The following is a 26709-nucleotide window of genomic DNA, read 5'->3' on the forward strand; positions in this document are numbered from 1 at the left end:
TCCAAAAGACGCATAAGAGCTGATTGTCAGGCTAGGTCTTATTTTCGGGGAAACGCGGTAGGTCCTTACATGATAACTTTGTGCTTAAATATATCTTTGAGTTCCCTTGAACTCTAATCTCATTTAGGGGAACTTCTTAACAAATTGTAATCTAGCTATTAAATATAATACTTCAGGATCTAAAAGATAAGCACATGCCTCACAGAGAAGGATCTCAACAAATATATGTGGAATTAATAAATTGCATTAGAGGTCATGCAAAATATTTTTTTTAAGTGTGATAACAGTTCCAGTTTATTAGTACTAATTAGAGATGACATTTTATATTTTTCATTTATCACTATGCTGCCTGAATGCAAAGAAAGGCATTTTATGTGCTTCCAGTCATTGCATTCTAGGACCCCAAAAGGAATAACATTTCAAGACAGATTGTAAAAGATTTGGAACATATTAACATACTCAAATGTTAACTTACCCAGTGTTTCTAATAGGAAAGACAATTAGTGTTTAAGGAGACCATAAATGGCAAGCACTGTGAAGGGCACAGATTTATTACCAAACTATGTATGGAGAGAAAACTAGTATCTTTTCTCCCTAACTGCACTCTTTGTCTTACAAACAGCCATCAGTTAAGATGATACTTTTTTTTTTTCTGGATGTTTCTCATCTAAAGATTTGGTAGCATTTTACAAATGGGCAAGATCCACTACTACCCAAAGTATACTCCCTCTTAGTAATTCATATTGAATGCATCCGTGTTCTAAGCATTATATAGAGCAGTTAACAGCAGATGGCCTGATAAAGCAGGTATATGAATAATGGTGGGCTGGGTGATTAGCTCAACATACTGTAATTTTCAGAAAGCCACTGCACCTCTCTGTACTTTGTTGTTTATAAGATTCCTTTTAGCATTACTCTCTCATCAAAAATCTAAATCGATGTATACATGTATTTGCAAATGAAACTTCAGTGACCATCTCAAGATAATTTTGGGAGGTAAATACTCCAAACAGATTTCCCTCTTATCTCTGAATAGGTATTTGAAGCATAAAACTCATTATTTAAACTAATATTTAAAATAATTTAAATAATACTGTGGAAAGAATACAGTGCTTGGAATACAGCAAAATGGTCTATTAACTAAACTTCCTCTTTTAATGCCTTCCTCCCTTTAGTTCTCCACCTAAATCTTTTGCAATTCATGTGCTCACTACTCGCTGAGACCTTAACTGTCTGCAGAAAAAAAATATTGGGCGTTATTTTTAAATATTTTAGATTTGTCTTTACTATCCATTTTTGTATTACAACAATCTAAAGATTTTTATTGATACAAACATTTCAGGGAGGCGGTGAAGACACAAAGTCAATGAAATGACAATAAAATAGGGAGCATCATTTAAGTAAGCCAGATTGAATACATCTAGGGGATTTAGTTATTTTTAAACTCATGGTTAATATGCATTTATTCATTTGATTCAGTTTGAAATATTTTTTTAAAAGAAATTTAAAAGAAACTCTCCAACATCAGCTTCCTTTTGTCAGTGTTATTAAAAAGCCTGGTTCCTGGATCTCTTGACCTAAAATCACCAGAGGTGTTTTTGAACAATACTAATTTCTGGGCCCTGCTCATACAATTGGAATCTTGTCAAATAACACCTCAAAAATGCTTCCAATGCATTTCCTAAGTTTTCCTGCTCCGTGCTATAGTTTATGAACCATCATAAGCCAGCAGTTCTCAAGGCCATACAAGTGTATGGGACTTCCTGGATAGACTGCATAAAGAATCATTTGGAAGAGGGCTACTGCGTAGTACACAGCGTCTGATTCTCTGGGTCTGAGATAATTGCTGGAATCTATATTTTAAAAATCCCCCCAGATAATTCTGATATCTTTGTCAGGATTGAGGTCTATATCTTAGCCACTTATTAAATGGAAAGTATTCTATCGCTCATTTGATATGAGCTATGGCCTTTATTTAGTTCACCGGGAAGCTTCCTGAATATGTCACTAAAGTATTCCTCTATTTCAAGAGGCAAGACATTCTCTGTGTCTAACAATTGCATAGCATAGTACTGACTAATCTCTTGAGGTGAATCAGGTTATTTATAGTCTCCAGATCTTCTTTTCAGTTATGAGTGATGTATATATAGCAGTATATCTCAAGCCTGGATGCACATCTGAATCACCTGGAGTGGAAGCAAAATTGCAGATGCCCAAACCCCACCTCCAGATATCCAATCCAAGTGGTTTGAGACGGGACCCAGTTGCAAAGACTCCACAGGTGATACTAACGTGGGGCCACCTCTGGGAACTGCCAGTCTCTACAAAAGACATGAGCAATCCGTAGCCTGGAGGAATTACTAGGAAAAGAAAAGTTTACATACCTTGAAAGAATATCTCTTATTCTCTTTTTAGGTTCTAACCTCACGGTTGCATTTTGTAATGCAAAAGCCTGGACTATCCAATTACTAAGATATTTTACAGCCATAATATTTTTTTCTGTGATCTGCTTACACGCTATGTGTATTTAAGAGACCTCTTTCCATGTTCTAAAGTCTTTGCCTGATGCGTAGACAAGTAATTTGCAATTGGGATATAGCAACAAGATGTAGCACATGGATTTTTGATGACCACAGATTTAGAATTGAGTTCCAGCTCAGCCACTCACTGTGTGCAAGTTACTTGACCTCTCTTAGCCTCAGATTTTTGCGTCTGTAAAGTGGAAGTAGCATTTTCCTGCAATGTTTTTTGTGAGGACAAATGAAATGGCCTTTAAGTAACTAGATAATGTGTTTAATTAGTATCATTTATTATAATGAATATCATGGTGAGGAATCCAAAACCATTTCCACAATTTCAATCCTAAAACTCTGTAAGCATTAAGCAGACAGCTTATAAGAATCATTGCAAATTTAAACAATCCAAAGGAATAATCTTCAGAAGAGAAACAAATATAGTGCGGAAGCATGATTTTACGTCTTCTGTAATTACTAATGGAAAGAGTATTGGGTTCTGGCAGGGTACTGCATAGGCATTATTTACGTTACTTAACACATACACCTTTTCTTAAAATAATAGGAACCCAAGCAGGCCTAATTTTTCCTCACTGGTATGATCAATCAGTAAACTAACAATCAATTTAGCCTATTATCCATCGGTATAGATCACATCACAGAATGCAATGGCAAGAAGAGTCTGAGATCATTTTCTAGTAAGGAAAGAGGCCAAGAAATATTCAACAACTTGACTCAATCTATCACTTCAGCTGGTCCATGAGCTTACCCCACAGCTAATTAACAATATAAGTTAAAAAAAAAAACAGAATTAAATCTCCACCTACTTTTCCTAATTTAAAAAAAATACTGAAAGTTACTTTTTAAATGTTAGGGCATAAATTCAATAAATAGGAATATAACTGCTTAGTGGTGCAGAAATAAAATAATTCTTAGCCAGACTGTGATTAAGACTACTCTAATTGCTAATTGCATAATAAACAGAATTTCGACACGAATAATCTCAACTATTCATGTGCACAAGTTCTAAATTATACTGTAATAAGACAAAAAAAATAGTAATTTTAAGTAGCTCTTACTTATCTTGCTTTAAAGAACATTAGAAATGTTTACTTCAGATACACCATTAGAAAATTTCAAAGATTGAATTATTTTTCTGAGTTCTCTAGCATCCAAATTATTGAATTATTTGTATATATGTAAACTATGTTAAATTTGAGCTTGCTGGAATTTCGTTGTGAAAAAAATGTTTTATCTGGAAAATGTTAAGAGTGACTTCTACAGAGAGAGATGTTAACTGCAGTACTCTTTATACACATGGCTGCATTCCATTTTGATTAATGAGGGTGTAGGAGATAGAAAAGCAGTCTCGGCAGAAATGGTATCCAGACTAAATTAACCACCTAGTGCTACTCATTATGCAAGAAATATGTGCCAGCAATCAGAGTGCATGCCCAGATCGTGGGTAGGCCTCATTAGCCAGCATCAGTCCCTTAGATGAGATAATCCTGAAGATACCATCCTCATCCATGGCCAGATTGCCAGAAGAGAGCTCACTATCATCTAGGAGGATAAGTGTCTCCAGGGACTGTAATGAGATCAGGCCTTCCACATACTGTTTTTCTTCTTTAAGAGCCCTTTAACAAACTGAAAATATCTGGTTGTCTATGTAAAACTGGGAGCAGTCTACTTTTTAGAACATAGATGACCTAACTCAAGTATTTTGTATATTACTTCAAAATAATGAATCAAAGGACAAAGACTGTCCTACTTGAGACCAGGAGTTAACTTACAAAGGAAAACAGAAAAACGTTCAGCTTGTAGATGTTCTACATTCAAATCAATAAGAGCTCCTGCTCTAAAGATTGACAAGCTTTGTGACACTGGAAATGCACACAGAAAAAATAGTGGAAATAATGACATCCTTTTTTACTCTTAAATAAAAATTTAAATCTCTGGAGCTACCAGCATGATGACAGCCATCAAAAATAGTATTTTTATTCATGTGCTTTTGTTTCTTCTTTTCTCATTTTCTCTTTTTTAAGGGTAGGGTTTTGTAGGAGTCAGGGTTAGTGGAATAATTGTGACAATATAACAATAACATTTCCATAAATCAAGTATAAGACAAAGGTAAGAAGTAATGTTTGCTGGAGGAAATGCAACTGGTCAAAATTATTTGAATGAAATTATTGAGATTAATCATCTTCATTGGAATAATGTGGTTTATTGTGAATCCAAAACAACACATGTGCATCATAGAGGTTTATAAAGCGAAAAAGTAAAGAGCTAGCAAGTCTGAAGGTAGGGTCAAGCCCACAAAGCTAGAGAAAAAAGTGGTGACTAGAAACAGGAAAATGAGCAATAAACTAAGACTCAGAACCCAAATTCCAATCTGCACAATTTATTGTATAACTCACTAACTTTTCTGAGCCACAGATCCCTCATCTGTCAGTGGACTGTGGTGGACTTGACATTAGAATCACCTGAGAAGCTCTTAATAAATCTTGATTTGTTGATTAGATATACTGGTTTAATTAGCCTGGCATAGGGCATGACTGCCATATATTCTTACAGATTTTTCCTTCTTTTCCATGTGACTATGTTACTGCTCTGGGAGCCATAAGAAAGGAGGGGAAGAAATTATCAGGCAATTTCTTTAGGAGCTCTCTAATTAAAGGGTTACTAAAGAAGAACGCTACAATGAAATTTTGCAAATGAAGAGTGGGGTCTTTACATGCTTCCTCTAATCTTATTTCCTCAAGAACACACATACAGACACATATATGCCTATACCTTTTTTATCTAGTTCAAGTATAACTTTGAATAAAATGATGACCACTCACCTAAGGAAGATCAAAACTTACCATGTTGAAACAAAATGTGCCAATTCTAGTCAATATGTGAATTGTAAGGGTCAGTAATCCATGAACTATTTTAGATGGTAATTGTATGTTTTATTAATGTAATGTGATTTTGCACTATTGTATTGTCATATTTAAGCAGAGTCTTAAAAACACCCTGAAACCTACATGCCAAATGTACAGTTTATAGGTTCATGTTATTTCTGATAGGGTTTAATTACATTGTACTAATAGTTGTTTAATGCTATTAACTTTCTGTATGTGTTATTATTGTGATGCAAACCCATAGGGTTGTTGTAAGCACACTAATTAGTCATCTGAATTTTTATAGATAAAATCACACATTAATCAGAAATCAATCACTTTTCTACTTATTTTTTTGTAGAGTATTTTTCCACACTTGAAAAAACATGATTATTTTATATCAAACATCAGCTTTTCTTTAAAACCTTATTTTAGTAGCCAGTGCATGTTTGAAATAAGATGTATTAGATATTATATGGTGATATTATGATTGTGTTACATTAAGTGAAAAAAATGCATGCTGTGAATCATGAAACTTTGGGGAAATTTACACTGCCAACTCACACAAAGGCACGTCTCAATCCATGTGCATGATTCATGTCCTTTCAAAAGTCCTTTTTGAACTTTAGTAAAGTGAAAATGTTATTCTTAGTGCTAATGAGCCAGTAGACAATGCTGCTTTGCTTTTTTTCTAATGTTATAGCATATGGTGGTAAATATCGCCCCCCAATTTTTTTCTTGGTGTTTGTTGTTGGCAATAAAGTAAAACCAATAAAATCATTTGTTAGTAAATGATACAATTTACTATATAGCAACTTACTATTATAAAGCATGAAAATGTGAAAGAAAATCATCTTAACCAGTTTCATACTATGAACACAATATTCTGGCAGCTTTTTCTACAATCAAAAATGATGGGTTTTTTTACATTGCCAAAATCAGTACAACTGCCTGGGAGGGGAGGGAGAGAAGGGGAGTGGGGGGGACGAATTGAAGCCAGTTCCGCACAACACTAAATTAGGCAATAACGTAAAACATCCAGGCAGTGTGGACAGCTAATCAGTGTAATTTGTAGAGAGAGAAAGAAAAAAAAAAAGGTAAACCCAATCTTTTCTCAGTACCTTAGATAATTAAGAAAAAAAAAAAAAGATTGTATAAAAAATATGAATTTTGGCTATAGAGACCAAGCCTCTACATGCTGATAATTTACAGTAGTCTTTGTGAACAGGTATTATACGTGAATCTTTGTTTTTGTTTTATGTTCTTTTTCATAAAATATACTTGTGCTTTTGAAAGGGCTTATTTCCAAACAGATAATATTGTGGACCAATGGCTACCACCCCTACCCCCTCCCAATGGAATAAGTCATTCATCCTACTAGAGTAAGGCTAGAACATAGCGCTTGGTGACTTGAAACACCAATGTAAGCATTTACACTGTTGGAAGGTAATTCATTGCTATGTTATTAGAACAGTGGGAATCCTATTTATACATTTATTTATGTATTTATTTATTTACAGACGTTTGGTTCATTCAAGTTTAATTTTAACAGCTTCAGTGAAGTGAGTATAATGGTAAGAAAATTGACTCTAGCTACTTTTCCAAGTGAAAATCATGCAACTGAGCTTGCTACATCCTGGACTAAAGCATTAATCCAAATAATGAGTAATCAGTTCTGGCGGTGTAGAGGCCAACTTCACCGAGCAGGATTAGTATTCTATGGTGTTCAGCAAGCATTGATCAGGCTCTTAGTTTGCTACCATATTGTTCCCTTCATTGCTTCAACCTGTAAATAACATAACACGTTATGGCAGCTAAGCAAACATTTTAATAAGCCATGAAGGCAAAATGCCAGAGGGAATCTGTACATTCAGCTATTTGGAAAACTTGCGTTTTCCACCAATTAAATTGGAGACATTATTTGAAATTGAAATTTCCTTCCCTTAAAAATGTCATTGCAATGTGGATTCCTGCCCATTGATGTCTTTCTTGGCTTATAAGTATATGGTATGATTGCTATAGTATTAATTTTGTAAACTTTTGTTCAACAATGAATAGTGACTTCAGCAATCTGTGCTAAGATCCCAAGGCAGATATAAATGTGTAAAGGATTTGAACCTATATGTGTAAGAAGAAATCTCTTTCTTTAATCATATTTCCTATATTCAGTGTAAGTACTTCACTGATTTACCACTGGAGTTATTCCTTTGATGTGTAAATAATGATGTTCTATTCAGGCCTAATGAATTCCTGTACTGTGAATATTTAAAATAAAAGAATTCAATTTAAATGTGGAAAATAGTGATGGTTATTTATAATGCTTACATTCAAAATCATTCACTCGAGAACATTCATTTTCACCACATGCAAATCTAGATTCCCTGTATATGTTGAATTAAACTTTAAAAACTAAATACATCTATTTTAGAGATTATACATTTATTACAAGTACCAAATCAAAAAATGACAGTGTGCATATGTAAACTCTTGTATACTAGCTTGTTTCTTTACTCTTGTGTTATTTTAATGGACTTGGGGGTACGATAAGATCTATTAACGATTTAGGCTTGTGGCGGTGGGTAGGAGAATCTATCCAACTCTCTTCATTCTATCTTGATCTCAGATTCGAAGATGCCTCAACTTATATCCTCAGTTCTCTTCTACTCTACATATTCTCCTGATTATTTTTATTCAGGCCCACAGACTCAACAATTATCCCTAGGCTCAGGACCCAAGTGTGTATATCCAATATGAGCTTCTCTGTACAGCCATAAGCCTTGAATTTCCAAATGCCTACTATCATCTAATTCCCTGTAGACCTATTTCATTGGATAGCCAAATGTGAGGGGATTTCAATAACCATTTATCGTCTAATTTTTTTAGTCACTTAATGGCACTATTACAAATTATGTTGCCAAAGTCAAAATTTAGAAATCAATCTTGATTTCTTCTCTTCCATTTCCCCATATTCACCTGACTGCAATATCTCTTAAATATGTCCCAGTTCTTCTAGTTTACTGGCATTGCCCCATTTATTCAATAAGTAGTCAACATTTCTTACCTGGACTGAAGCAATAACTTTTTTAAAGTCTTGAAAATTTACACGTACAGTGAAATCTATACTGAGAAAAGCAAAGAAAAAGTGTAAGGAAAAGAGAAATCGCTTTAGTGTTGATTAACCATTATTTTTTTCCAAAAAGTCACACACTTTTTAGGATCTTTCACTGGTGTCTCATTGTTTTCAGGACAAATTCCTCATTTGGTAGCAAGTCATATACATTTCTTTAAATTTGGGCTTCTAACAATTTTTCTAAGTCCTTGTTCGCTTCTCCCATGTAATGTTCTGTCACACTTGCTCTTCTGTGATAGCTCCCACACTCATCTAGACCCCAGTTCAAGGGGCAGTTTCTTTGCCCCTTGAATTCTCAGCATCCTTACAATTACACTCAAGGGTCACATTCACTATGATACAAAATATATTCTATATGTAAAATGTAGTTCAGGGGGTTCAAAGGTCAAGGCAGTAGGTAAGGTCATCCGCATTTCCATGCCAGAAGTGAGTTGGAAAACAGCCCTTAATAATAGAATTCCTTAGACAAGCTGAGAGGATTTGTGGATAGACCTTCCAGGGGGGAGATGAACAAAGTCTTAGAGACAGGATTCACTGAATAAACCTGGCTGATTTTAGTGGTATGTCCATGAAGAATAGTGTTAAATAAGGCATTATCGTGTTGAAAATAAAAAGGTTAGAATATGGAGAGCTTGACACTCAAACTGATAAATGTAGACAAGACTGGCTTCTTTGAAATGATGTATACTGCAGCATGATGTAAAGTCATTGAAAATTTATAAGCAGATGTACAGTGTGAGCAAAGTCACAAAATGCATCCTTCTCATTAAAAAATAGAAAGTATCATCATAACATTTTATTCCTCCTCATGTTCAATTCCAGTATGTTTTAATAAATAACATTTTCCTTTAGCTGATGAGAGTCACCGTGATATGGTAGAATGAAGTGCCGGTTTTGGAGCAAGACTGCTCACATTGGACTCTCAGTTCCCTCACTGCCAGCTATGTGGCCATGGGAAGGTTATTTCACCTTTCTTCACCTCAGTTTCCTCCCATGGAAGACAGGAATAATAACAACACCTAACTTACGGAATTGTAGTGAAGATGAAATCAGTTAATACACATGAAAGCCCTGTAATAGTATCCAACAGAGCAAGCAATCAATAACTCTTAGCTCTTATTTTAAAAGCAACACAAACATTTTCCTAAACATCTTTTTTTTCCATTCCTCCAATCTCTATTAGACTATCCTACCCTGAAAAATCCATTTCTTTTGTTAAAACTTTAGATCTTCAAATTACTCCTTTGTTGTTGAATAGACAGAGAAAGTGTCTATCACATAAAAGTGTTTATCAGAGAAGAGACAGAGAACATGACTGGATATATGCTAGACGCAGAATGAATACTGGATTTCTGATAATTTGCTATTGGTAGGCAGAGACCCTGAAACCAAAAATTCCACATGAAGCAGACTCTGCTTTGGGATTACCGTATCTGCAGTATGCTGGTGATAGTGATTAACTCAGAATTTATCATATTACAAGCACTCTGACAATCTTCCTTGAGCATAGAACTGGTTTGGGGAAAACGAAAAACTCAGTTCAGTTCTGCTCTTCTTGTCTTTCCCTTCCCCTCCATCTTACACTTTAGGAGGATTTAAAAACAAATTTTGGAATACCTTTAACAATGGATATGTTGCCATAAGCCAGCAGAAAACTAAGCTCAATTCACAGAAGTCAGGAGGGACACGAATCCCTACAATACACACTTTAGTGAAAGACAGCAAATACATTATTCTTGAAGGTTCACCATCCTTCTGGGATTCCCAAATTTTGCCATAATATTAAACATTAAGCACAAAAGCTATTGCCAGACCTAAACCTCGGGATTCTAATTATGCAAATCATAATTACTTTAATATTTTTAGAGTTTATGAGTTTAGAATTAGAAGCACAAGAAAACACTTGCATGACCATTTGGTCGTTCATTAAATTTGTTGACATCTGTTACTTATTTTAGTAAATGACCATGTTTGCAAATGGTCACCCTGCATCTGAACACTGCAGCAAATAGGTCCCTTAAATCTATGTCTCAAATTAGGCTAATACCAAATGCTCATTTTTTGTGATGCTCACTGAATAAAACTTGGGTCAGCAGTCAAAAACATTTGAAAAATGCTTCACAAAATATTCATTTTTTGGAGATTCATAACGCACCTTCATATATTAAAGTCCCTGAGATGTCTTTCAATAATACAGTGTATTTACTTTTATTCAACCCAGCATCTCTCAAATATATTTTGTCATGGAAACTCTGTTTTTCGGTAATGCTAATTTACATCCCTTAAACATAGTGGTCCAAGTAACACTCTTTGAAAAATGCTGGTCTAAAGCCCGTTGCTTTTTGCTGTAATACAATCTGGGTTCCGTATCATAAGCCACTTGAGTTGGACCGGTCTTTCTTGGCACCTGCTTTTCCTATTGCATTGTGATGCATCCTTGTCTGCCTGGCCAGCGTAGCTCAATATTCATATCCTATGCCTGGCCTGGAAATCAGCAGTCCTATCCAGAGGAAACTGCAAGCTGTGTAGTCAGGACATATGATCTGCTTCAGGGTTACTAAGCTAGGGTCTCAATTAGGATTAACCAAAACTCTAAACAATAGCTCTATTAGTTATTTGACAAAACACCAGAGCCCATCCAATTCCTTCAATACACTACTTAATAAACACTATTTCCCTAATACACCATATGAAATGACCAAGACAAATTAAAAGCTCATCTTATATCTTGGAATTTATAAATGTTAAGAGAAAAAATACATTAAATTTCAATTTATTACAAAGCACACACTGATAATGAGGCATATTAAGCTAAGCTCTTGATCCCGCCCCCGACCCCCACCTTAATGACCTCCAGCCTCAGATGTCTTTCAGATATGGTCTTTAATGTAAAAGCACTCCAAACTATGTCTTTCTCATGTGTGTGTCTTTGTGTATGTGTGTAGAGGACAGTGTTAACTTCTTAATTCAGCCTTTAAGAACAGCATTTCCACATTAAAATTCTAAAAATTTTTATAGCTGGTGAAGTGGTTATACAAATTTAGTTTCTAATGATTGACACCATGGTCAATCATCAAACACGTCATATCTTCAATCAGATACAGAAATGAAAACGCTAATATACTTCTCACCCACTGCTTCAGAAAACTGTAGAATCAGTGCTTAAATTTTCCAGTGAATGAAGCCACAATAATATAATTTCCAATCAATTTGAAACTTAAAATTCCCTGGTTTTGGCACCCTAGACTCTCAATAGTTACTTAACAATGGGAAATATGTAGATGAAAATCTTTATTCTTTCTAAAAATTAAGAGTAAGCATTGATTTTTTGATTCAGTATTTAGTTCACCTGCATTATTCAGAAGACTGTATACAGCTTGAGGCAATTAATTAGCTATAGATTCCTTTATTTATTACTATATGTATAGAAATATACATATGTAATTAGCTATATATAGAAATACTAGATAATTTCATAAGGGATACTCTCTTTAAAGTCATAATTCGATGGCAAAGTCATTTCCAGTTTGGCCCCAATTCATGTGATTTTCTAAATTCGCAAAATTTGCCTAATATTTAATTTGTTTCAAGCAGTTAAAATTTTCTAATCAAATCCTTATAGGCCATATTATTACCTTACATATTAATTCAAATTAAGACAAAAAAACAAAATTCACCATATTATTAAAATATAAGGTCTGACAACTAAGTTTGTGAACTTGTTGCAACGTTGTTGCTAAACTTTTTTGATATCAGAGGGATTATTCATTATGAAATGTACCAACTGGACACACAGTTAACCAAGTTTACTATTTGGAAGTGCTGAAAAGATTGCATGAAAAGGTTAGACGACCTGAACTTTTCGCCAACAATTCATGGCTCTTCCATCACAACAAGAGCTCTTGCATGGCTCTTGCTCACATGGCACTGTCTGGGAGGGAATTTTTAGCCAGTAAACAAATAACTGTACTGGAACACCCTCCCTACCCACCTAATCTGGCCCCCAGTGACTTCTTTCTTTACTCGAAGATAAAGGAAATATTGAAAGGAAGATATTTTGATGATATTTAGGACATCAAGGGTAATATGACGACAGCTCTGATGGCCATTCCAGAAAAAGAGTTCCAAAATTGCACTCTTTTTGCAAGGATGGACTAGGTGCTGGTGTTGGTGCATAGCTTCCCAAGGGGAGTACTTCGAAGGTGACTGTAGTGATATTCAGCAATGAGGTATGTAGCACTTTTTCTAGCATGAGTTCACAAACTTAACTGTCATACCTCGTATGCTAAGCAAGCATGTTAGTAATAATCTCTGTTGACACTGCCTTTAACTTTGTTATTATAGCTATTTTCTGATTTCTGACTTTAACCATAATGCATAAGTATATCATGCTTCCATTTAAGGCTCTAAATAAAGGGTAAGATTTTTTTAAAGCTTATAATTATTTGTCAAATATAGTTAATATAAATCCCAACTTTGCATTGATTTATTGATCTATACTTTTGCAATTTAAGAAGAATATGAGGCTTTACCAAGTCTTTTGTTGCAATAAAATTTGTGATTGAGTTATTTGCAGAAAAATGCTAATGAGCTAAATCAACAGTAGCTAAAGTAAGCCAAAAAGAGAACTCAATGAAGATATTTTGAAGAATCTTTAGAGAACCCAAGACACCAGTCCTCTTGAGAATTTAGAAGTAGGAACTGGAAAGCCTGATAGAACCTCAGCATTGTTCTATGGTGTGAGCTTGGTTTGTGTGAGTACGGAGGCCTGTATATATGTTTTAATGTGTGAGTCAGTGTTTCTGTGTCCTCACGTGTATGTGTGTGTCTGTGTTCTGTGTCAGGGAAGAGGAGGTTCTTTTCTTTTCCTTGGCTTTATGCTTCATTTTTCTTTCTGGGCAGATAGGATTATAGTACATCTCAGTGTACTTGAAGGGAGATGAAAATTCTGCAGTCCAAAGTGTACAACTTGGATCCAACCACATGCAGGCCTTAACTGGCTGTTTCCTAGTAAGGTTAGTTATCCCTTCTCCAGGTGAGTACTCAGAGGTCAAAATTAATCCATTTCGGCAAATTTCCCTCGAATGTCTATTATATAAAAAAATCTCTGAAATAGTCATTACAAAGTTTGTATTCCTCAGTGATCACAAAGTTCTTACTCCAAAATAAATCCTGTGGTTAAATATAAATGCTAATAATAGTAAATATATACTGAGGGCTTTTAATAAGCCAGCCGATATTCTAAGTATTTCACATAAATTAGCTCATTTAATCCTTACAACACTCTATTGTTCTATCATTCACTCTATTTTTCCCAGCCATTTTTGGGGGGACGTTTGGGACACTCACCCAAGGTTACACAGTTAGAAAACGGAAGAGTTGGAATTTGAGTCCAAGCCATCTGGCTCCAAGGTCTCCACTCTTAACCACTACGTTCTACTCTTTGGAAACACTGGGTTAAATGAGGTTGAAACCACAATGGAATAACTTTTGCTATCGAATTTCTTACTACCTTAATATGTACTGTGAATTAGGAATCTCCCAGAGCGGGACATACCATAGAGTTTCCAAAACGTTTATAACCATCAACTTTCGATTTTCATGGAGCACCTAAAGGCACTAGAATCTTCTTTGGAAATATTGCTATAACTTGATATTCATTAATTAAGAATACTTATTTTTGGTTTAATTTCAATTGCTTATAGAATTATCCTCTTACAGATTCTAAAATTAATGAATGTGTCAACATGGGTAGACAAAATCAAATTGTGTACATACAACCAAATGCCTTAAATATTTTTTTTTTTTAAATCAACAGTAAAGAAAGAAAGTAGTTCATTTTCACACAAATAAATGGAAGCAAAATGTTACCTAGCAAGTCGTCCATGTGATATGGGCCAAGTGAGTAGCCTTCAACACTGAAAAACTTTAAATGTTCTTTCCTATAGGAATTTTAAGTTTCCTTTTCCTGAAGTTTCCCTTTCCCCAGTTTCTTAGCTCCTACTCCCTCTGCTTCTTATTATTTCATAGATCAATTTCTTAATTTTAGGCAACAGATTGTTTTTAGCCTGAATCATAAGAAGCATTTTTACCCCCTGCTTTAGATAATTATCCTGAAACTTGTGACTTGTACTTGTTGATTGTAATCATTGAAGCCTAAGGTTCTTTCCAACCCCTTCTGGGCCCAGCTCCTGGACAGTTAACTCTACCTGAATGACCTGTTGAATGGCCACAGGCTCCATAGAGCTGACGGATATTCCATCATGTAGCCACCACACATTAATAGCTTTGAGCTCTGCTCTTTAAGCCAACACTTAAATTTATTAATTAAAATCTATTTTTCCTAATTCAGGGGCCTTGAGGATACAGAGGATGTCCCAGTAAGATTACCAGTCCCGACCAAAGAAGCCAACACAGTCTTCAGGCGAATCTCGAGACCCCTTCCTGTCATCTAAGATCAGATAGGGTGAGAGTTTCATGAATCCCCAATAGGTAGGGACAGCTCTACACCCCTGCCCAGCAGGAAGCAGATACGGAAGAAAAGACCTCCTGTCCCTCAACTTCCCATAGAGATTTTATGGGGATCACATCTCAAGGAGAAAGTCAGGCAGGCAGTTAGAGATAGGCATTGGGTTTGCATACCTGCACGGCCAACTCAACCCACAGAATACGACTGCCCAAAGGACTTCCTCTCTCCGCCCAAAACTCCCCTTTTCATTGTGATAATCTATCCCAATGAGGAAACAAATGAGTATAAAATACCCAACTAGATTAGACCAGTCTCTCACACCTGTGCAGTAAAGGCCACAAAGACTTCATTTCACCCGGGCCTCATTGTGCCATCATTATAATATTGTACATATGCACAGAAGTCCATTAATATCATTATAACAGACTGAATTCTGGGAAGGAACATGCACTATCTAAAAAGATGAGGTAATAGCCTCTTGTCAGTCACAGGTGTCAATCAAGTGGCCCCACACCTAAGGAGGAGTAGCTCATTCTAGAAAGAAAGAAAACAAAAAGTCCAAGTCCTCGGCTGTCAGTGCCTTTTGAGCCATGCTTTTGCTCAGGCCCACACCTATCCCTTCGGAGAGTACTTTTCTAATGAACTACTCTTTGACCGCTTTATTTCTGTGTCTCATTCAATTCTTTGCTTGAGATACTGAGAAGCTGGACACCACGTCAAGAAGGGCCTGCTCTCTGATAACACATGTATGAGACATAATGCTTCAAGGATTCATATGTTCAAAGAAATAGAAACTTAGGAAGGGTCTAACTTAAATTCTTTGGTGATAAATTCACAACGAATTCAAAATGGCAGCAAAGAAAGCAGTTCCTTTCTAGAATTACTGTATGAAAAATAATCACTACCCCCACTCACACAACAGTGATTTATTCATTTACTAGTGCCTACTAGATGCAGCAAATTGTCCCTTGTTTTTAGAAGACAATAGATGAGTAAGATGCAAATTCTGTCTCCATATCGTTCATGATTTATCTTCAGATAGATAACTCGTACAGTCAGGGGAGAAATCACATTCAGAGGAGGGAGAAATGCATTTGAGAAGATGAAGAAAGGGTACAGAAAAGAAATGGCATTTAAACTAAATAGGACAGGTATCAAGAAGAGAAAAGACTGATTGTTGAGAAAAAGGAACACACACAGAGGAGGGAAAGTACTGAGAAAAAAGAAAAATTCAGTTTAGTTGTATCCTTGCGTCTGTAAAGGGAGTAACAGACTGCCAGATATACAGGGTTAGTGGAAACACAGGCAAAACCCTGCTCTCTGGCAGAACTTACGAAGTAGACAGCGCAGTGTGATGTTTTATGAGCACGGGCTGTGGTGCAGGGGCTCTCAACCCTAAGTGATTTTACTTCCCAGGGGACATTTGGCCATACCTGGAGACATTTTTAGTTGTCATGATTATTTAAATATTGTATTCAATATTGTAATAATTTAAAAGGTTTAAAGTAATATTACATTTAACATTTAAGACAGTGACATTATAGCTGTAACACACTGCTTATTGACATTTAAAGGGAAAAATATCATGCCTTTCATTTTCAAAATCAGTGGACTAAATACTTCAGAAAAACTTCTGATGAGTGCAACTAAAAAAGATGAATGTAATATAAAAATAATCTTCCAAAAATCATCGAATAGCTGGGCAGTAAGGAATTAAAATGCCAAGACACTGGGAAAGATGTGAACCCAGAGATGTTAACATCGCAATTGGGAAATTTTTGCCTAGGGCATTAGCCAAAAAAATTTGACCACCACCAAAAGCTGAGCTACTTTTTATTTTATGCATTTTTAACATCATCACAAGTATTAGATGACAAAAATGAGTCTCTGGAACTCATGAAGTATGTAGTCCTGCTAAACTTCACTGTCTGCTTTGGGTCAGGATCCAAAGAGCCACATGTCATGATTAAGAGGAATGAAGGAACCACCTTTTCACAGAGTGCAGCCAGGTTATCTGGGTAGACCAGAACACCTCAAACCCAAATCTCAGTGTTAAGTTATGCAGACTAATAGTGACCCTAGAAACCCAGCAGAAGCAATGAAAATCTTTTTAAAAGAAAGATAAATCACCCTGAGTTGTCAATTATTTCTACAAATAATATTCCTGACAAAATGTCCATTACACAAAAATGAGCAGACAAATAAGCAGACAAATCATGAATGAAAAGCAAACAAATCCACTTCTGAAAAGTCACCATAAACAGATACAAAACACCCCTGAGTTGACACAGAGAGACAGAGTTGGTAGTCTGGAGAGGCAAGGGCAGCCATATTTTACAGAGCAGCGTACCAAATAGAAGAGAGCTGGAGAGAGAAAGAGAGAGAAAACATGCAAAGATCTGCAGCAGGTCCCTGGAAGTGTTCAGCTGAGTACAGATCAAAGATGTATCAGAGGAAATTACCTGAGGCCGGAGGAATTACCTGAAAGGATTACAGGGAACAATCCTTGGAAGTAATATAAGGCCAGAACTACGTGCTGTTTCTACCAGAGAGAAGAGAAAAACATTGTAATTCACAGGACTTCAGGTAAAGTACCCAGAATATAGCACCTCAGTAGGGGAAAAAATTAATCCTAGATTAATGGCTACCTGGCTTCTGCCAAAAGGAAGCTTTGACAGAATCAAACTATTTCTAAGTAACTTAACTATGTCTAGAAAAGCTAAAGCTAAAGAATATTGATAAGAATATACATATATCTGTATATATATATATATATATACATATATATATACATATATGTATATATATATATATATATATATATATATATATATACATATATATATATATATTCCAACAGACAAAGTATATAATGTCTGGCATTGAACAAAAGTTAAATTCAAATTAAACAGAAGAAAGTAATAAAGAACAGCAATCAAAGTAATAGAGAAAAGAAAATTAATAGAAAAATCAGTGAAACCCAAAACTAGTTCTTGGAGATGATTAATAAAGTTGAAAAATCTCTGGCTAGATGATCATGGGAAAAAATAGTGAAAACATAAATAACCAATGTCAGAAATGAGAGAAGTAACATGGTTACTGATTCTGCAGGCATTGAAGGCTAATAAAGAAATAGTATGAACAACTCTATGCCAATACATTTGACAATTTAAATGAAATGCACAACTTTTTTGAAAAGAACCACCAAAATTCAAAAAGAAATAACTTGAGTAACACAATACCCATTTTCAGAAATTGAATTTGTAGTTAAAACTATTTCCACAAAGAAATCTCTCAACCTTGAGAGTTTATTGGCAAATTCTACCAAACATTTAATGAAGACATAATGCCAACTCTACTCAAATTCTTTCCAAAATTGAAAAATATATATTCTTTTTCTTCATTGCAATTATGGTCTCACAGGTGTATATATATGTGAAAACTTAGAAAAGTTTACAGTGTAGATATATGCAGTTTGTTTATGTCAATTATATCTCAATAATCTATTTTAAAAAGGTTTAAAAAATTACATTCCCCATAAATAAGCAATGGACAATTTCCAAAGGAAATTGAGGAAAGCAAAGGAAAATGAATAGCACCTAGCAAGAAATACAAATATTATAAAAGCAATATTGAAAGATTGTTTTGTACCTCTCACAATTTTGAGAATGAAAAGATCGAATGAATGCTGACAAAGTTGTGGTACAAGTATATTTACGTAGTGCTGGTGGAGTTCTAAATTTTTCACCCATTATGAAAAACAATATGGTAAGATATATAAGAAAATGGTTTAACAATTGAGAAAGATCTATCTGGACCAAGATGTTTTCTTCATTATGTATAACAGAAAAATAGAAAGAAAAAAATCATATACCAAAGAGTGGGAGAGGTTTTATAAATCAAGTTGAGGATATAATACGAAACTCTTTGTAAGTAAAAATAAATAAGAAAAGTAAATGATTGAACAAGTGAAAACACAGATGTCAATATTGTGTGTGTTATAATTACAACTATTTTTAAATGTATATTTATTGAGAGAAACAACAATGTCTGGATGTCATATGTCAAAATAAAAATAGTTTTGTTATGGTAGGGGCAATTTGCTGGTTTAAAATTTTTTAAGATCTCTGTTACATTTGTAACACTCCACTAGGAGTGTTACAAAAAAAGGCACTCCACTAGGTCTGTTTCTTATAACGTAGGCTTTCTCTTTTTCAAAATAATTAATTCTTTGAAATAGTTTTCTATTAATGATGATTAATTTGCACTAATTCATCTATATTTTTTTCTCCTAATTTCATCAGGGATCTGAAGTACAGACTACAACCGTAGAACAGTGCGAAGCCCTGAAGTAAAAGGTAATCTCATTAAGACGACATTTATCAGCTTGAGCTAAGTGGCCATGAATATGAATGCAACAGCACACTGACTGAGAAAGTTTCTTCTGTGATGGTTGCATTCTTCACTGTGAACAAAAGTTTACGGAAAAAAAATAACAAAAGCAAGAATAATAAAAATTTTTGTACAGTTATCCACAGAAATTTGAACCCAGCGTATTGCTCAATTGATCCTGCTTGGAATTGTAGATCCCTGAATGTATTTGCTTTCAATAGATCTTGCTTGATTAAAAATAAAGATGAGTCTCAAGATGCAGCTTCTTGTGTTTCATGTCTCTCTTTCTCTGTTTCTTTCAACATCTTCACAGCTTCTTCATCTGCATTCATAGCAACTTCACCAAATGGTTTTGGGGAAAACAGTGCTTTTGGAAACCACTAAAGCATCCCCTATCTCTGCGTATTGCTAAAACTTTCTCTTCAACAGCATGAATGGTTCTTTCTGCATGCTTCAAACATGTTTTGTAGTAGGAAAAATTACTGAGGAACCAACTTCACTTGCCCATTTTATTTTTTCTCAACATTTTCTTTTTAAATGTATTATTATTTTTTATTTAACTATAGTTGGTATACAATATTATATTAGTTTCAGGTGGACAATATAGTTATTTGACATTTATATACCTTATAGTATAATCACCACTCTAAGTCTAGTAATCATCTGTTATCGTGCAAACTTATCACAATTTTATGGACTGTATTCCCCTTCATCTACCGGCCCCAGCTCGTTCCCATCTGGGAACCATCAGTTTGAGCTCTGTTTCCCTGAGTCTGTTTTGCGTTTTGTGTGTGTGTGTGTGTGTGTGTGTGTGTGTTCATTTGTTTGTGTTTTTAGATTCCACTTATAAGTGAATCATACGACATTTGTCTTTCTCTGTCTGACTTACTGCACTCAGCATAATACCCTCTAGGTCCACCCATGTTGTTTCACTTGCCCATTTTATATTGACATCATTTCTCTATTTGCCAACCACCTGTAACCTAATTTTCATTACAAAAATACACATTCAAGTCACTTCAGCCACTTTAATAGCTTATTTATCTCAACATTCTATACTAAAATGCAATGTAAGTCCATGGATTCTTTCGTTGGCTTCATACAAGTTTCTTCATCTCCCCATGTGTAAATGTAGAAATGTTTATCACTTACCTAATAGTATGGCTATGAAAACTAAATGAAAAAATGTGTTTATAGTATTTAGCATAGTAAAATATTTACTGTCGTTACTATTAAGTTCTGTAGATGAAAGATGAATTTCAAGGTAAAACAAATCTGCCAGAGACAGCTCTTTTAAACACTACCATATTGGAAATGGATTGTTTTTACATTGCATCATGAAATTTAAGTTTCGGTCATCAACATTATTAAATTTGCCTTTGTTAGAAATATAATATTAAACAAAACAGTTGCTTCCAGTATTTGGAAGGAGTTGACTTTTGACAGGAATGTGTAGATTCTAAGCTAATATTAACAGTAATGCTTATTTATTAACAGCAACACAAAGTTATTATTTACAAAGTTATTATTAAGCTGAACTGAGAACCTAACTTAAGAATACACATAACTTAGAAATCATGGATCAATTCCAGTTTAGAGTCAAAGGTACAATCTTTACTATAAATGAAATCTAAGGAGAATTTGACACATATATGAAAGAACCTGATGCTAAATATATCTCACAAAGACATCTTCTTCAAAAGTTATCATGGAACAAACATTCAAGTAAAGACAAAAGATAATAATAAATAACATAAAATAAAAAAATGGTCACATTGAAACAGAAATAGATACTCACTGCTTCATAAAGCCAAGAATAATTTCAGCCCTCTAGGCCAATTCCCTCATTTTACAAATAAATTAGAGTTCAGAGAAGTCAAGTTACTTTCTCAAGGTTACATAGTCTATCGTTGGTATAAACAGTACTAGTCTCCTAATTTGTAATGTTGTGCCTGTTCATCTTCTATATCATCCTTTATGTCAAGTCACATAAGAGGAGACACAATGGAGCATGCTGTAAAAGGTATATACCGTGGTCAAGGCCAAATGTTAGCTATAAGGCAAAGGGTGCTTTTTTCTTTTTCATTAGTTAATAGATCAGTTATATTCATAGGTAGCCAATGGTAAATTAAAATATCTCATGTATTATATATCGACTGCCATAATTCTTCTTTTATTTCAAGCCCAGTTTAGCCAAAATTTACATGTGAATATAACTGTGATGAAGAGACAGTGTTTCTCCGAAAATAAGACCGAGCTGGACAGTCAGCTCTAATGCATCTTTTAGAGCAAAAATTAATATAAAACCCGGTCTTATTTTACTATAATATAAGACCCGGTCTTATATAATATAATATAATATAATATAATATAATATAATATAATATAATATAACATAACATAACAACATAACATAATATAATATAATACCTGGTATAATATAATATAATATAAAACCAGGTCTTATATTAATTTTTGCTCCAAAAGACAGATTACAGCTGATTGTCAGGCTAGGACTTATTTTCGGGGGAACATGGGAATGACACTTTAAGTGATTATTTTTAAAAGCTTGCCATTTTAATCAAAACAACTAATTAATTTATTCATTCATTTTCCATGCTTTGGTCAGTAATTAGCATTAGTTACTATATTTATGTTATATATAAAAGTATGGGCAAATTTACGATATAATTTAATTAGGAAACATTTACTTAATTCTTTAGTACAAAAATATCTGAAGAAACTGAAAAATAAAATCAAAATATTAATCCAATTATCTTTTCTTTTAGTGCTAGAAGAGACATTGGAGATTATTCATTTCCAGCATCTTAATTTATTAATGAACAAACTGTGACCCAGAGATTATTCACAGTGGTAGGGCTATTATGGCAAGAAGAGAAATACAATTCTTAGGTCTTGCTTATTCTTTCCAGAGAAAAGTTCAATATATTTTAACATATGTATCTGAAAACTTAGAGCCCCAGGATTGGGATCTCAAGTTGATAAATGCAGAACTATACATCCTGAATGATTTTACTAACGATGTTTTCAAAGGAAAGCATTTTAATCTAACGTGAGAAAATGTAATAAATAAAAAAGGATCTTAGACACTTGAAGTGTAGCTTATCTGAGCTTCTCACCTTAAGCTATATTTACTGAACTTGCTAATGTGTATCACAAGTCAGATCCCATCCTCAAAGAAAAGAACAAGAACAGCATGACGACTGAAATAAAACAAGGAGTGATAATAAAAATGTGAGGATAAGTGGAAATAATTGTTTTAAGGAGAAGCTCGATATGTAAAAAATAAAAGGGCCAATTGTTTTAGAAGGAATAAATATATTATGAAGACGGGTGGTTACAATAGATTAAAGAGAAACTCAAGGAGCATAATTTACTAGAAACAAAAACAAAATGTAACCACAGACAGAGAGAGAATCTTTTTTCATGCACGTAATTAGCCTGGAGGTTCTGGTTGGACAGAGAAATGAGGATAAAAAGACATCGTTAATAAAAGATAAGGAAAGTCACTTTTTATTCAAACACCAGACGGCAAAATCAGTAAGCATAAGGCTTCCTATACATCTAGGGTTCCCAGCACCACAGGTAGGACAAGATGAGAAAAAAAGTCCTTTACAAACGACGTAAATTGTAAACGCATGTGCACATGCACACACATACACATACTTGAGGGAGGGGATAGACAGATAGTCGTGCATGCATTCACCTTCCTAAGGATAGAAGGCAGTTGCCTAGAATGATCTCTTGTTACTAGAGCTTCCAACAGTCACCATCCACTTTCTAATCAAGTTCCCTTCCTTATTCTATTTCAGTCTACCTCTCATGAACTAGTTCAAGATTCTCAAAATTTGCCCATGTTCTGTTAGTTTATTTCAAACCTATCAGTGTTGCAACATAAAGAAATGAAGCAGTAAACTTCATTAATGAGTCAGAGTGACAGAACAATATCAACACTGACAGATATCCATTCATCTGTCCACCACAATCTTCTTTCTAACTTCACCAAAAGTACTGAATATTATAATTTAAAGATTACTGAATTTTGAATAGCTAGAAAATAATTTAAGTTTTCAGATACAGAAATAGTAGGTTATTTTTTAACAAAGTTTACTTTAATCATTAGCCTAGAATTACTAAATATATTGGTTAGATGCTCATTGGTATTATGGTAAATTATATTTTATGTATTTACAGATTGTCTTCACGGGCAGATAGCAGGATAAATAACTCAGAATCACACACATTCTACAGTCAAGGATTGTTCTTTGTTCTAGAATATGGAAACTAAACTTTTTTTTTTTTTTTTTGGCTCAGGATGACTTAGGATACACAACTTTATTAGAAGTTGTCATTATGTCTCACTGGAAATGCAGAGCTCTACCCTACTTTATTAATTTTCATAAAAACAACCCTGGAGAGTAAATCCGTACATGTTCAGATGAAGAAACTGAAGCCTTTAACTGGAGGATGTGTGTGGACCTCACAAATCAGCTACAAACAAGATTAAAAAGTCTCGTGACTATCCTACATTGCTTCCGTATGATACACAACAACGCATTCGATGGCTCCCATTAGCCAGTGTATGGTTGAGTTTCTCCATTCATTTTTGATCTAGTAACCTTGAGATTTTACACCACTTAAGTTTTATTACCTGGAAATTACATCTAATTCATCTCCACAAATACATCGAAATCGAATAAATGTAATGTAAATCAGTAATCAGGTGGCTTTAAGACTGCCTTTTAATTAGACCTGTGGTAATTTGTCTCACAAATATATCACTGTGCAATCAAATTAATGTATACAATAAATTCTAAAGTGGCTCCTCTGCCATTGGAAGAGGGTAAGGCATGCTGCATTCCAAGTAGTATGGGAAGTTCTCTCTGTTCTGCAGATTTTCTGCGATGAATATTACTTTCTCATTATGGAGTTGGTAACTAACGTGAGTTATATTTGTGTTTTCCCTCTTGCATGGGTAACCCAACGCCACAGCATGACCAAAGACTTCCCAGGTAGACTTTGAGTTATGCCTCCTGTTAGTAATATCTTACCTGGCCTGCAAGCCTTTCTGTTATTAAAAATTCTCATGGGCTTATCCATTAGCCCTCTCAAAGGGCTTCTTTGTCAGCTACATCAATCCACCTGACGGAAGTTGGCAGAAGGAGAAAATCAATCAATGGCTCCTTTTTGTCCAGGAGACTCCAATATAGAAACAAAAGTATCCCATAAACATATCCTTTCTAAGGACATAAAGGTTCATAAACCTACAAAAAGCAGGATCTGATAGAGAATGAGCTGGTCTGTCTTCAGCTCTCAAATGCGTTTGCAATCTGACTTTCCATTCCTCAGAGGCATAGTTAGTAAAACGCAGTTAATGCTCACGTCTTTCACCATAAATTAGTAAATCAGTTCTGTTCTTCAAATATACCTTACTTCAAAATGTTTAAGAGAGCACACTCTGTCAGTTACCAAAGGATTTTGACTCTTAGTTCTACCAGTAACTTTCTTCAAAGCATATTCCTGGGCTGCATTTTTCTTGAGTCAGATAAAAATATCACTGCCCCATATTAAATTTTAGTAATTATTAGCAGATTTCATTACCTTTAACATAGGATGGAGCTTTTACATTCAATCTAGAATATGGTTGATGTAAAGTATGATATTGTTGCTACTATTATTATTATTGCGTCTATTTAAACTATCATTTATGGTGTACATATCTATGCCACACAATACCGAGCTTTTTATTTACATCATTCTACTTAACACACACACACACAAATCCTATGGTGAATATTTTTGCCCCATTTTTCAGATGTAGAAACTGAGCTTCAAATAGGTTAAACTGTCTAAAGATAACTTGGCTAATTAAGTGGCAGAACAGAACAACGCAGCTTTATCTGACTCCAATATCCTATTTATTAAGCTATGATGATTTTCTCGACTAGGGCGCGAAAATGCTTACAGTAGGATTTAAGGGCTCTGTTTTTCCACCTCATTCAATTTTACATTTAATAAGTATTTTTCTGAGACCTTCAGTGCCAGACAAAATGTACAGACTTGCGATGCAATGGAGAAAGAAAACCAGACCTGATTCCTACCCTCATGGAGTTTACAAACCCATAATCACACCAATACATAGAAATAACTAACTGTGACAAGTGCTAGAAAGAAAGAGTTACAGAAAGATATGTGTTCGCAACTTCTCTGGGAGTGGGGAGGTGGGAGGTGTGTGTAAAAGGTATTTTCAAACAACAGGAAAAGGCTTAGTGACTAAGACTTGACTGGAGCAAGGAGAGGCTGAGTGAAAGCACCTCTGTGAACACGTTGAGAGGACACTGCCGTGGTGAGGAAATGGAGTCCTGACTGGAGTCAGCAATTCTGTGAAATTTCTCATATCAACCTCACCTTAACTCTCACAACTGTGTGTAGACGGATGAATTATTTGCCTCATCTTACCCATGTGAAAATGAAAATTATATGACGACTCAGATGCAGAATCAGAAAGCAGAAGTTCTGAGAGCTGAATTTCAGTGTGCCTCACCTGAAAGCTGGCACATTTTCACAGTGCTGCACGACCTGGGGATTGCCTACTAGGCAGGCTGCTTCAAAAAAAAAAACATACACAGGTGACCTTCAGCTGAAATTTTAAAGTTGATTAAGAACTGTTTCATGACAGAGCTGCACTGGGCAAAAACAAAACCAAACAAAACAAAATACCTCTTGAAATGACAGGAACCAAAGGACAAGTGACTTACCAAAGGTGAAAATACATATATTTTTAAATTATCACTGACACAAAATAATGCTTGGATGAGAATTACAACAAAAATTTCAACCCTTGCCCCCACCATTGTTTTTCTTTCTTTCTAAACTCCAATTCAATTCACACTTTTGAAAGTATTCATTCTAATCACCTCAAGTCTCAGGGAATGCGACAGTTTCACAATAGTTCTCCCAAATTGCTTCAGACTAGAAACTTAAAGGCATACAAATTGTGTCAATAAGGATGACTCTAGCTTCAAATGTTTCCAAATGAGATAGTGCCACTATGTAGCTGCTGAAATAAATTCATTTCTCCTTGCAATATAGAGAAGTGTGAATTAGGACGTTCAGCTCGCTTTTATGGGGATTCCCTGTATAATCTAAAACTAAAAGTGTTTTTACACCAGACCCATACCCTAAATGCATGTAAGATTCCCTGTCAGAAATCTTGTGCTTGTTTGTGCAAATGTCCTCTAAAACACAGCACACAAGTGTTGACATCATGGCCTACGCTGCTTCAAATTCATTGTCTGA

The 26709-nt window shown here is 34.7% G+C and overlaps 1 long non-coding RNA gene across 1 annotated transcript in view; it reads right to left on the reverse strand.

Annotated features, from left to right (window-relative positions):
* Window positions 1-26709, reverse strand: part of LOC117020376 (uncharacterized) — a 282171-nt gene that overhangs the window by 147348 nt on the left and 108114 nt on the right. The gene's annotated exons all lie outside the window — the stretch shown is intronic.

This window comes from Rhinolophus ferrumequinum, chromosome 3, assembly GCF_004115265.2.
Source record: "Rhinolophus ferrumequinum isolate MPI-CBG mRhiFer1 chromosome 3, mRhiFer1_v1.p, whole genome shotgun sequence".
Lineage (NCBI taxonomy): Eukaryota > Metazoa > Chordata > Mammalia > Chiroptera > Rhinolophidae > Rhinolophus > Rhinolophus ferrumequinum.